Raw genomic sequence first — 13,192 nt, 5'->3', positions numbered from 1 at the left:
AATTATTGGCCTAAGTGAAACTCCAAAAAGCTCACTTGGCTGAGCATCAAACAGTGCAGATGTTTATTGAAACACTGAGAACCTCTAGCCAGAGTCTGAAAAAGAGCTCTGAAAACCTTGCGTTAACAGCCTTATTTTCTGAAATGTCTAGCTGCGGGAGGAACCAATTTTACAGATTAGTTAGAAGTCTGGAGTAGTCTCAAGGAAGAAGAAACTCTCAGGTATTTAGTGAAATGCTTCTATTTACAATCGCATTGAAAACAAGAAGGGGAGAAACAAACTGGATTCACTACCTAGTCCCTGTATCCTTGTATGTCTTTAGACTACTGCTTGTTTTGTTCCTGCAAAATAGACAAGCTGGATGCTTCAGCATGCTCAGAAATGGCACAGGTTTCATTGGAAGGGATGATAGTGCCAGGCGTGGTGGTTGTGATTTGGGTTAGGATTATAGCTAACCTGCAGTAACTGCATTCAGCCCATCATTGTAAATCCAAAATCACAAATGACATTGGCTTCCTGTTGACTCTGCTAACTTTTTGTATGGAGGCTTGTGTCTGCCAGAAATACTAGACAGCTAAAATCGATTAAAGTGATGATAGATCTACACCAGTACATTTTGAGTCGAAAATTGGACTGATCTTTCAGGCAATTTTTATGAGTTCCTAGTGCCAGTTTCCCACAGTCTCCCACACTTGTTAAAAACAAGTACTGGATCTAGGTTTTTAAGGAAAATACATTAAATAAATGTTGTTACCTGTTGAGCCATAACATATTCAGTTATCCTAGAAAATGATTACGTGGGATCATATTAGATAATCAATCTGATCCTGAGCAAAAGGAAATAAAAAATGCTTCATGACCAATGAACAAAATGTGTAGATTTTTTTTTTCCCTCCGATCATTCATTTCATTGTACACTGTAAAAATTGACTTTGAATTCTCTTTCCTAAAGACATCAGAAACAAAGATGAAGTACACAAAGTACCTTCCTGCTTCTTTTGATGAAATTAAACAGTGTGGCATATAGCACCTGCATCTCTGCATTCAACTTGTAGAAATACCAAAAGGACCGGCGGGACCGTGGATCATGTACTTTTCAATAGCTGCCATAATGTTCAGGGAATTTTATGATTGATGCAGAATCAATATCACTACCAGCTAGTCTATTTGATTTATCTTGCAACCATCATGGGGAAATCATTTTGTGGTTATGACTCAGCAGATGTCAAGATGCAAACCTCGCAGAAAATGATTTTAAGACAGACTAGCCTACACAGCAGAAACTGGAAAATATAGACAGACAAAGTACTCTGGAAAAAGTATCAGTTTGGGGATGTCAGGGATAACAAGGCAAAGTGTAAAGAACTGGACAGCCATCAGATTAGTCCTGTCGTGGGTCGTATAATACTTCAAGCTGGAAATAGGTGAAAGGGAAATTTGGGTCGTTCTGCTATAATTCCCCAATTTACCTCTCTATAGGAAGCATATTCAGTCTGATTATTCAGACGTTTCCTAGACCAAATACTGAGAACATACAAGGGTAAAAGTGTAATTAAGACGTTACAGGCCTAGGATAGGGAGACTGTGTGGAGTACAAACAAGTAATTCTGAGGTTTGTATAGTATTAAATAACATTCAAACATACAATCATGAAAATGGGCTTTCTGGCCACTTGTTCTGTTATAAGAAAAGATCACTGTTTTACTGTAAAATCTGTGGACTGCAAGTTGTATTGCACACTTGCACACTTGTATTCAAATCCAACATCCTTTTTTGCACTTCTTTTATCTTCTAGAATCAGAAACTACAGACATGATCCTGAACGGTAAAACTTCTCTTGAAGCAAAATGGAAGTATAGCTGACCCATACATCAAGACTGCATAGGAGGACGCCAACTGGAAAGACTGCTACCACAACTGCTACCTTTGGGAATTCAGGTAAGAAAAAGAATTACACATCAGTCCAATCACTTAACTCCAGTGATCACTTCCATGGGTATTCATGAACCTTTTATTATCATCCTAGAATGTGTAGCTGCTTCTCAAAAGTGACACCGTATACTTTTATACTTATGCTGTGTCATTGGCTCTCCTATCCCAACAAGCTTTGCAGATCCATAAGGTCATGATGCTTTAAACAGTAGGGACCTTGTTGGAAGTCATTTGGCACCTACAGCTGGGACATGATTTGAACCTGGAATTCTGAAAAGGTTAAAAGATAACCAAACCCTTGTGGAAAATCTGGCTTGAAATGAGGTTGAAATATTAGAACGATAAAGTGCGTAGAATGAGCATGTTCAGACTAGCCGGGTAATCAATTCTGCATACTACGCCACAGTCTGTAGATGTCACTGAGATTAAATCATCTCATTTAGAAAAGAGCATGTTCTTGGTGAGGGGACTCAGCAATTTGCTTTTATATTGGGTCAAATAGCTTGAGTTTAGTGACCTTGCAGATATGGTTTGATGCGGCTTATGGGGGAAGCTTGGAGGTCTGCTTTATATAATGCTCAACAGGTGCAAGAAGTCTTTGTCTGAGTTTTTGCTGAAACAATTGCTGTACTGCCACTGCGATGCTGTAACCTTATTATCATTGATTGTCATTTTTATTATTGATCCAAGTTAGAGCCTTGGATAGGTTGGGTTTTTGTTCTTCTTACAAATAGAATTAAATTAAATATGTTCTTCCATAAATACAGCCCAGATTATAATTTAATGTATTTCAACAGCACCAAAGCAAAAAGGTAAGGAGATTAAGGAGAGGAGGGAGGTATGCAGACTTGATGCAATGATATTGGGAAATGATGTGAGCCGTTTCCCCAGAGTAGTATTAGAGATTCTGAAATATCTGAAGAATGATCCTACTTGAGAGATGGGAAAATAACTATTGTTCAGTTTAGCAACAGCTTTACAGAAAAGCAGATACTTGCTATTGTCTACAGTTTGTTTTCAGAGACACAATGCATGGAAGGAGGGTATGCTCATGAAAAGCAAATGAGGTTCTGACAATGTTTCCTTAGCTGGATTTATGAGACTGCTCTATCTTGGTCACAAATATCCCTGAGATTATCATCATTCGAATCAGCATATATGAATAATGGCCTCAAATTCTGTGGCGCAACAAATCATTCCTACTTCTAGTGCTCTTATGGAACAGACACCGGCATGCCATGCCTGTCTGCCTCTATAGCCTTCCAATAAGTAATGGGAAATTGTTGGGAAGGCAGGAGAAAACAGGAAGTGGCTAGTTAAATTCCCATCTCTGTAGACTTTGACAAATAAAAAAATGCATTAAAAGATTGTTCAGAACCAGGTACATGATAAGGTGTCTTCCTGAAAAGTGTCCAACAACCCTAGGAGCCTTGGTGCACCATTAAATATCCTTGAATTTCATGACAGTGGATTGGGTTCAGTAGCTTGTGCGATTTGAAACCAAGTGCAAAAATAGGCTCTTAGTCTTCACGGTTCTTTTAGGCATATCCAGCTCATGCACTTTTCCTTCAGTCTATCTTGAATAGCAAATGTAATCCTTTCATATGATTAAATCACAGCAAACTCAAGTAGTGATTAGTGTTTCTGGGTACATCAAATAGATATGGTACTTTGCGGTGACAACTCTAAACAGAAATGTTGCACTTATGTTAGCAACCCACACCAGCATTTGGATTCCAGAGTAATCACTATGTTCATAGATGCTAGGGTCAGCAGGGACCTCAATGGCTCATTGAGTCCAACCCTCTGCGCATGGCAGGAAAAAGTGCTGAGGTATAGATATGTTCATTCTTGCAAATCTGCACTATTGGCAGGATGTGAAGGAACTAAGTAGCTTTGAAGGAGGAAGACGAGCCTTACAATGCAGGTTGAAGAATGAGAATCGGAGGACATGGGACCAGGTCTTTGCTTGCTGTAGATAGTCATAGTTCCCCAATAAAGTTGCAATAATGTACATTAACTGAGGGTCCAGACCAGTAGATCAGGCCTTGGCTCAAGTACAAGGCTACCTTAATTTGGGGAGTGAGTCACTGAATATCTTTGAACTTCAGTTTCCCTATTTGAAAAATGAGATGGTAATGTTGTTTTACCTAGGTGCCTTAAGGTTGAACTGGATATTTCTGAAGTGGTTCAATACTATGAGGCTATCTACAAGGAAAAAAACCCCAAAAAAACAAAACAACAAAACCCTTGGGTAATAGATAGATATCTGTAATACCATCTAATGTTTGAAGAAAGTTATTATTCTGAAGAAGCCAGATATGCTTTTCAAATTCTGAGCAGAATTGTGCAGGTCTGATATTTAAGGATTTTGTATTTAGGCTTTATATACATAAGATATTATCCTCTGCTCACTTACACAAGCACTGAAATTCATTGAGCTTAGCGGGGTTATTTTTTTTATTTGCCCCAGTATAGGTAGGAGGGAAATGGGAGCCACAGAGAAAACTCTTAAGTTGTGTTTCATGATAGGTTGTATCGGAAAAGGGAGATGTCTGTCATTCTTTTTTACAATACAGTCCCTTTTTTACTGCTTTACCTGTATAAAAGAAGCTTAAGGTAGGTGTAATGCATCGATCCATCAAACAGTTTCTTTGTTTTTGTTGGCTTGTTTAAAGAAATAACTAAGCCACTTTTTTCCTGTAATGGCCATCAAGGGCTAAGTACAACTTCTGAAATAAAATTCTGTAGGTCGAAATAGATTCATACAATTATCAAGATGTTCTTATCACCTACAGTGCAGATACTATTTAAATAGTATAATAAAAAGCTACTTAAGCATAATATGCAATATATATCTGAAATATGAAAGTAAAGAACCCAAATTAATAGTGCAAGAATGAGATTTGTTCTATTTTAAACAAATGGTTTCTATACGACTACTTGTATTAAATCATAGACTCATTTGGGAACTGCGGCATAGTAAATTTTTATCAGGACTTAATTTTGTTTAATTTAAAGCAGGGTTCTATGATAGCATTTATCATGTATTACTCAAATTAGGTTAATTATGTGTATCAATCTTGTCCACAAATCACTATTAAAAATAGACTGGGGGCACAAGGTGGGTAATGCACTACATTAGCCTTAATGTCTTTTCGTAGCAGCATTTTTATTGACACCATGCACGCTGCTGCTGCTGAAAAGCATTTGTTTGTAAAGACCGTAAATGTCAGAAGTAGAATCAAAATAAGATTTGAGGAAAGGTCCTGGAATATTATAGGGCATGTTGTCCACAATGTCTGTAAATTGTAACCAAAGGGGGGATTAAGCTATGCCTTGAAAATGATGCACAAAGAGTGGCAAGTCTGTATGTTTCTTCACAATGACTGCAAACAGGTTTTATTGGAAAGCAAACATCATTCATTTTGTATCACAGTAAAAATCTTTTTCCATAGTGTGGTCATTTCACATAGCCTTTCTCAGCTCCTGTGTAACAAAGGGAAACCCGTTTGAGCTGCAGGTGTGCTCTTATTGATATAGCTGTCTAACCAGCAGTGCATATAGTGCTTTTGGAGAATGAATTGATCTACCAAAATGCTCTTTATTGAAAGATGTTTCTTTTCATTGAGGACACAGAATGTAGTTTTCTTTGCACAATGAAAACCTCCTCAGACACTCTCTCCCTCCTTCCAAACCCCAAAACTGCATTTTTATGTATATGTATACATATGTGGCTGACTACAGAGTGCCTATCTGCCACATCATTTACAAACCTTGAGAACTTAACATCTAGAAAATGGCAAGTTAAGGGCATCATAAATCTTAACACAGCCCACATAATAAAGCAAATTGGATTGGGTATAATCCTTGCATCTGGCATTTTGCAAGTGCCCAAGGCATGGAGACTATAGGTGGCTCTCTGTTTTCCTGATCCTGTGATACCTCAATCAGCCTCAAGATGATTCAAAATTGCACCTGGTTAGCAAAAGACCCAAAGGGACATCCTAACAGTTCAAGCCACTCAAGAAATTGTGCCAACCACCCATCCTCCATCAGTAATGCCCTAGAAATTAGGGGTGAGGTTTTGTTGTACAGCTGACTCTACAGAAGCCTCCTTATAGAAGACACTGCCTATGACGTACCGGGGAGGCTTTTAAAATTGGATTTATGGCCTCTTCGCATCACTAATGAGCTTTAGTGAGACCAAGAATCTGGCCCATTTTTCTTATCAAGTGTTTCCTTAAAAGCAAAAAACAAGCCCTAAACTCTGAAATATTACTACTTTAGTGAGGCATGATAGTGTTACCTTCATTTCATTATTAAAGGATTTTGTTAAATGTATTTGGCTTCAGATTTTCTGACTTAAACCTAACTAGACCAAAGACTAGTACTTATATTTGACAGAGGTAACTGCGTCTGAGCAAGCTATGGGATGAATTCAAATCCATGTAATAGGAAGTCATTGAATTCATAAAAAGATAAATCTGGTATCTGACTTATGGGTCATCTAGCTATTGATTTATCTGTCTAGTTTGTCTAATCTATTTTATCTACCTAATCTTTTAAAATCTAATCTTATCTAACCTATCTCTGGTTTTATGAAGGGAACTGTCACTGTGCTCTCTTAGCAAAGAAACTGAAATCAATAAATAAAGTGGTAAAAAGAAGGAGTAATTGATTTTTTTCTTATTTTATTTAATTTTAATTTAATGTGTTTTTCTCTCTTGGTTCTTATTTTGCTTGCTGTTTCTCTTCTGTTACAAATCTGAGTTGAATAAACAGCTTTATTTAACAATACATTTGTCAATGTATACTGATGCGAGTTCTGCCCTAACTTTCTGGCTGCATCTACATGAGATGCTGACTGAACAGTCATTACTGCGCTGCAACTGGAGTTACTGCACAGGTGCACTGGAAATGACTTTTTTGTGATGCTGACTGAGCAGTAGCTCATGATTGCTGCTCAGTAGGGCTGTGCAAAGCTTTGGCCACTGATTCTATTTGGCCTGATTTAGCGGCCAAATCTCTGAATCTGAATCGAATCAGGAGACCCTTTAATTATTCTGAATAGAATCAGAACCCTCTAAATCGATTTAGAGAGTGTTGATAATTCAGACATAGACACAGATTTAAATGTCTTTTCTAAATACCATAAGGTACTAGGCAGCTTGTGAACGCTGAGATGGTGGGGTGGATGGAGCATCCCACAGGAGTGCGGGGTGTTCCCAGTGTGCTCAGCGGCAGACCTGGAAGTGGACCAGAAGCACTTCGGTCCACTTCTGGGTCTGCTGTAGAGTGTGGGAAGATTCCTCCCTCTGCCCCCTGGCTTGGCAACTGGTGTCTCCTGGGTTGGGGGGGGGTGGGCACCCGGTATCCCCACGTGGCTGATCGCTGAGTTGGGAGGGGTCCCTGCATGCTCAGCAGCAGACCTAGAAGTGGACTGGAAGTACTTCTGATCCACTTCCAGATCCGCTGCTCAGCATATAGGGGACCCCCCTCATGATCTCATGGGCTGCTCCTTCTGTCCCACCATTGCAGCATTCACAAGCTGCGCCTGGTACCTTGAGGCATCTAGAAAAAACATTTACAGCTGTGTCTATGACTGAATCTCTGATTCTCCAAATCAGCATTGAATCTTCAGATTTGGATTCGGCCAAATCGAATTAGGACAGTGATCTGAATCAACAAATCAAATCACTGTTCCCCAATTCAGGCTGAATCCATATTGAATATGGCCCGTTTCACACACTCCTACTGCGCAGTAGTGTTGCATCACACTTTCTGCCATGTGACGCTACTGTGCAGCAGTCATGGGCTACTGCGCAGTCAGTCTCTCTTGTAGACGCAGCCCCTGTTAGCTTAGACAAGATTGTGTGAGATGCAGGCAGGATTTATCTCAGCGTCTTGTGCTAATGATTTTGTGGAACGTACTTGTCGTTGAGGTACATAATGAAAATAAACTGTCTACCTTGGGCAACTATAAAAAAAATTATTTAGCTTGCCAGAGAAATGAGCATTGTTAGTGCTGTAATGGACTATAGTACATGAAGGGAGAAGTTGTAACAGAGGCCTCAGTCTTTGCATACAAGAGTAGAACTTAGTTCAAAGACATAACTATAGCAAAATTAAAAACAAGTGTCTCTTTGAGGACAATGCTCTCTACTTCAGTCCAGCTAGCTAGATTATGACTAGTGTGACTATTCGTACATGTGCTGCAGTTGCCTCTCTGAATGCATTGGAGATATACCTGTATGTTCCTTTGAAAGTCTACCTGATAATTTATGCTACAGCAAAGGTCTTTTTAATTGAGGAGGCAAAGGCAAAATAGGACCTGATATCTGGAAATTGGTATAAGAAACATTCAAAACAACAGGACAATTTTTAGTTGTGAATAGAACTGAAGATGGGGACTGCTTTGCCCATCTGGCAAATTTTACATTCATTAAGGAAGGCGAATTCTTGCTGCAGTCATTAAATCAGGATCATACATATTCTGTATTTTAATGATATACCAACAGATCCTTAGGTGAAAATTACTTCTGATGTTAATAGAGCCATTCCTGTTTATGCCAGCTAAGAATCCTGCTCATGTTCTACTTGAATAACAAGTTGTTGGTCTCTGTGTCATGCAGGTCAGATTATGTGACCTCAGTTGTCCTTTTGGATGAACGTGTACAATACGATGCATTAACCACAGCATGGACCAGGAAATAGACTTAAAGAAGTTACTAAACCTTGACTTCCACATCAGCTGTCAGATATCTTTCCAAAACAATAATCAGAGGCATAACTCAGATGTATGTGCTGGCAAGCAATGCTACTTGAATTTTGTATCCTCAAGAAAACAAGCCTTTGTAAAGACTTTTAAAACGCACTGATATTTATTTACCTTCATTTTTGATAGGGAAAGGGCATTTACTAGGGCTGTACGAGGCTTTGGACTGTGCTTCAAATCTAGAGAAGCTTCGGCTGCTTCGGCATCTGAAGCAGCATGTCTGGATCGAAGTGCTGGCTCTGTTAGGCTGTCCGAAGTGGTTTGGAGCTCCTGAACTGCTTCGGAAAAGCTTTGGAGCCGCTTCGGAGATCCAGCCATAGGGAAAAATGGGGAATCAATAAAATATCTATAACTTGATTGTTTTTTTGTCTGATTTGGATGAAACATGCAGGAATGGTAGCCTCTGCTGAGAGCATGGAGCCTGCCAAGTTTTATGATCAGTGCAGGGATTTGGGGGGAACTGCACCCTAAATTCTTGAAAGCAAAACATGTCACGTGTATGTGTTACACCACAGTGGGGTGAAAACTGCAGGGGTGGTGGCCCCTACTAAGGCCACAAAGCCTGCCAGGTTTCAAGAATATTGGTGCAAGGGGTTGTGGGGAACTGCACCTCAAGCTGCGGACAAGCAAAACTTGTGACATGGGTGACCCTGCGTGTGTTAAGGCACAGCAGGGTGAAAGCTGCAGGGATGGTGGCCCCTGCTGCAGCCACAAAGCCTGCCAGCTGTCAAGGAGATCTGTGCAGGGGGGGGTTCTGGAGCCCTGCACCTCTGGCTGCTGACAGGCAAAACTCATGACATGGGTGCTTGTGCAACTGTCTCTGTCTTGGGGCAGTTGATTGTCTGTATTGATTATTGCCTCTCCTTAGTTTGTGGTTCTGTAGGCGTTAATCATTGCTCCTTAACACCTACAAAACCACAGCCTAAGGAGAGGAAATAATCAATACAGACAATCAACTGCCCCAAGACAGAGACTGTTGTGGCCGCAGCAGGGGCTACCATCCCTGCAGCTTTCACCCTGCTGCGCCTTAACACACACAGGGTCATCTATGTCACGAGTTTTGCCTGTCAGAAGCTTGAGGTGCAGTTTTCCCCCAAAACCCTGCACCTATCACCTTGAAACTTGGCAGACTTTGTGGCCTCACCAGGGACCACCACCCCAGCAGTTTTGACCCCACTGTGGCTTAACACGTACATGTGACATGAGTTTTGTTTCCAAGAATTTAGGGTACAGTTTGCCAGAAACTCCTGCACTGATCTTCTTGAAACTTGGCAGACTTTATGCTCTCAGCAGAGGCTACCATCCCTGCGGGTTTCATCCAAATCAGACGAAAAAACAACAAAGTTATAGATATTTCATTGATTCTCCATTATACCCTATGGGCGGATCTCCAAGGTGGCTCCAAAGCTTCAGAGCTGCTTCGGCCGAATCGAAGTGGGAACCCGGTCCGGAGCTCCAGATCGGATCGCTGGCATCTGAAGCAGCTGGATCTGAAGCCGGATCGAGTAGCTGCCTATTCTCACAGGCCTAGCATTTACTACTTACTTCTCTTGTTTTTAGTGAAGCATGTTCATGTTGTTGAAAGATTCTGCACTGGAACTGAATGAAAGGTAAATGTGGGGTGGGGAATTCCTATTCATATTAAGTTTTCTCTCCATCCCCAAACCATAAGTTAGACCTAATACACTAACGTATATGCTTAAGTTGCAAACCCTATTCATGTTGTTTCTCACCTTTTGTTATTGAAACCTCTGCATATCCATTTATCTCTCCCTTTGAATACAATGCTGGCTGTTTTTCAGATATAAGGCTTTACTGCTGAATTAATATTCTATTTATTATCAAAGGCCTGATAATAGACAAGAGGTCAGTCCTATATGAAAGTGTTTTTGGCCTTGAAGAGCTGTGATCTTCAGTAACGAATAATTTTTGTGAAGTTGCATAATATGGCTTGACTGACTTGAAAGAAATTATATATATATATACACACAGATATAATAAATATATTTAAAAAAAAACCCTGGATGCCAGAATATGCGGCATCTTAAAAACATGGTTCCCTGGAACTATGATGACATCTGGAGGATGAGCTTTCAAAGCAAAATCTGCAGGCAGCATTCACTCTGAAAAACTCCAAGTTTAAACTCTTTGTCCGCACTGCTTCTACTCGCACTCCTCACCTTCTATCTTTCCTTACCTTGTACCTGTACCCTGGCCATGTTTCTGACTTGTCTTTGTCTTTTCCTATTACAGTCATGCTTGTGTTTCTTTTGGTTTCCAAATGGATCTGGATTGCCTGGCCCTTCCTCTTGTAGTGTACCCAAAAAATATCAATTAATAACTTCTTTTTTTTCTATCTTGCTTCAACCGCAGATTTTTTGTACCATTTTACTTCTCTTCTCATGCTCTCAGTATTGGAACTTATGACCATATTTAGTGTACCATGTGACTCTCAATCTTGTTTTACTCTCATCTCCCTTTCGCTTTGCCTCTAATCTTCCTGTACATATATCAAGTAGATGCTTTTTAGAACAGGGCCTATGGCATTTTTTTGTTTGTTATTCCATGCAAACTTATGACACTCAATGGGCACATCTACGTGAGATGTTTACTGTGGAGCTGACTAATTAGCTCCACAGTAAACATCTCAACATCTACAAGTGCACCCCTATAAGGGCTCAGGAAAATAATAAACTCCCCAGCAGGCTAGTACTTGTAAATAAAACTACTACCCTGCTGCCGAGTTTTTTCATGCGCAGCAGCACACATGTAGATGCTGATGCAACTGGCTGGGGTACAAGGGTATTTCAGTGTGGGAGCTGCCTGATGGCTAGCCCCATGCTGAAGCCCCTCCGTGCCCAGCCAGCCCCTCTGCAGAACACGAGCCCAGTTGGAGCAGCCCTGGGCTGGCAGGCTGAGGCTCCCAGCAGCTGAATCTCTGAATCAGATTTGGCCGAATCGATTCGGGACAGTGATTTGAATTGCCAAATCAAATCACTGTCCCCTGAATCGGTTGAATCCAAAGTAAATACTAGCCGCTTCACACGGGCCTACTCGAGCAATAAATTCCGGAGTTTATTGCTGCTCATTAGGGGCACACGTAGATGCTCTCGTTGAAAGTTGGCTAATGATTTTTAATACCTGCACTTTTTGCATATCCCTCTTTGCTGTGAGTGAAATTCTCCCTGGTACATTAAATCTATGGACTGAAGTTCTGACTCCTTGGAAGCCCCAACATTGCTAATTTCAATAAAGACAGAATTAAGATCCTAAGGTTTTAAATGGGATTTAAATGGTATGTAGATGTAATGTCTGTGCTCTGTATGGGGGTGGATTCCATCTCATCAGCTCTCTTTATTTTCTCTCATGTGACAATTATAATTTTGAACAAATGTAACATTTAACAGTGCTAAGTCCAGTACATTGGAGAAAGAGCTTTTCATTTGGAAGTAGATCTGGGTAATGAGAGTAATGAGATCAATTTGTTCTGGTCTTTAACTGACTTTCTGATTACTTTTAGCCCTGGCTAAATTCCAACTTGGATAGTTACTTTCTTCCTACCTAATTCCCCTATAGTTTCAGTTGCATATGGTACTCTTTGATTCTAGTTGTGTAGCATCGCTGGGAGCTATTTAAGAATTGCCACATTTCACCCCAGAGTTGGCTGAATTTCAATAGCAAGTGAAGTGTTTCATGTTAGTGTTTGTTAAGCACCCTGGAATTAATTGGGATTAGGGGTTCTGTATACATGTAAGAATATGTCATTCCCATCCCTCCACTAAATTGATATTCCTTACCTTAGACATTTTAGGAAAACCTTTACAAATATTAGATTACTTTCAAAAGTCCCCCCCCCCCATCATCTGCCCCCTCTCCCCTCCCCTCCCCTCCCCCCCCACCTTACCCCATCTAGTTAGTGTACAAGCCATAGTTTTCCCTTTGTGCTTTGTCTTCTGAACTATTTAGCAAGCCTTATGCTGGAACCTCTGTGCCCCTGTTTCTTTCTTTCTCTCTAACCACCATGCTAAAGCAACATATTTTATGGTTGGTGTTGTAAAGCTGTGAGAACTAGGAGTTCTCTCTCTCTGTTGATACTTTATAATAGGAGTAGGAAGGATGATTTAGAGAGCAGAGCACTGAAGTAAGATACAGAAAACCTGGCTTCTGGTTCCATCTCAGCCACAGATTTCCTATGCAACTTTGGGCAAGCCACTTGTCTTCCTGAACCCTAGTTTATTAGCTGTAAAATGGAAGAGGAGTGATGCCATTCTTCCCTAGTTCAGTTGACTGCTTAGAGAGTAAAACAACATTAGTTATGTGATCCAAAGATGTAACACTGATGTAAGCCAGATAAGCACATAGACAGAACAAAATATCTGCACAAAGTAGGAAGGAGAATAGCTGCTTTTTTAATTAAGCCACAATTATTCTTCATTTGAAATAGTTCACAGCTTGCTGGTCTCATCATAATATCTATACAAA

At 40.3% G+C, this 13,192-nt stretch overlaps 1 long non-coding RNA gene across 1 annotated transcript in view; it reads left to right on the top strand.

The window, feature by feature from the left end:
• Positions 1-13,192, top strand: part of LOC132252199 (uncharacterized) — a 258,300-nt gene that overhangs the window by 62,849 nt on the left and 182,259 nt on the right. Inside the window, exon 2 of the long non-coding RNA XR_009464097.1 lies at positions 1,796-1,938. This is a non-coding gene — a long non-coding RNA (uncharacterized LOC132252199). The remainder of the gene's footprint in view (positions 1-1,795; positions 1,939-13,192) is intronic.

This window comes from Alligator mississippiensis, chromosome 8 (assembly GCF_030867095.1).
Source record: "Alligator mississippiensis isolate rAllMis1 chromosome 8, rAllMis1, whole genome shotgun sequence".
Classification (NCBI taxonomy): Eukaryota; Metazoa; Chordata; order Crocodylia; family Alligatoridae; genus Alligator; species Alligator mississippiensis.
This window is presented reverse-complemented; position numbering and strand designations above follow the sequence as displayed.